This window comes from Etheostoma spectabile, chromosome 15 (genome assembly GCF_008692095.1).
Source record: "Etheostoma spectabile isolate EspeVRDwgs_2016 chromosome 15, UIUC_Espe_1.0, whole genome shotgun sequence".
In the NCBI taxonomy this organism is placed as follows: Eukaryota; Metazoa; Chordata; class Actinopteri; order Perciformes; family Percidae; genus Etheostoma; species Etheostoma spectabile.
In genome coordinates this window covers 21,324,200-21,324,518 of record NC_045747.1, presented here as the reverse complement: position 1 = coordinate 21,324,518, position 319 = coordinate 21,324,200, and the positions used below count along the sequence as shown (strand labels likewise).

The 319-nt window shown below is 47.3% G+C and overlaps 1 protein-coding gene across 14 annotated transcripts in view; it reads right to left on the bottom strand.

Annotated features, from left to right (window-relative positions):
- Positions 1 to 319, bottom strand: part of celf1 (cugbp, Elav-like family member 1) — an 80,239-nt gene that overhangs the window by 33,040 nt on the left and 46,880 nt on the right. The window lies entirely within an intron of this gene.

The window sequence follows — 319 nt, the reverse complement described above, 5'->3', positions numbered from 1 at the left end:
GGGGAAAGCACACTCTTTTCTGTGTTTATTGTAAAACCCAAATTGGTCAGATGTTTTATGAGAACGTTTGCGTCACAGACTCCTGCTCTGACTGTGCCAAAAGGAACCAATCATCTAGATATGTAGCTAGACCTGAGACCTTCCCGCCTTAACGGGGCTACAGGTGCTTCGGTACACCTCACGAACATTCTTGGGCTCAGAGACAGACCGAAGGGAAGCACTCTGTACTCGTAACAGACACCCCAAAAAGCAAACCTCAGTTATTTCCTGTGCGGAGGATAGATCGCAATATGGAAATACGCGTCTCTCAGATCGACAG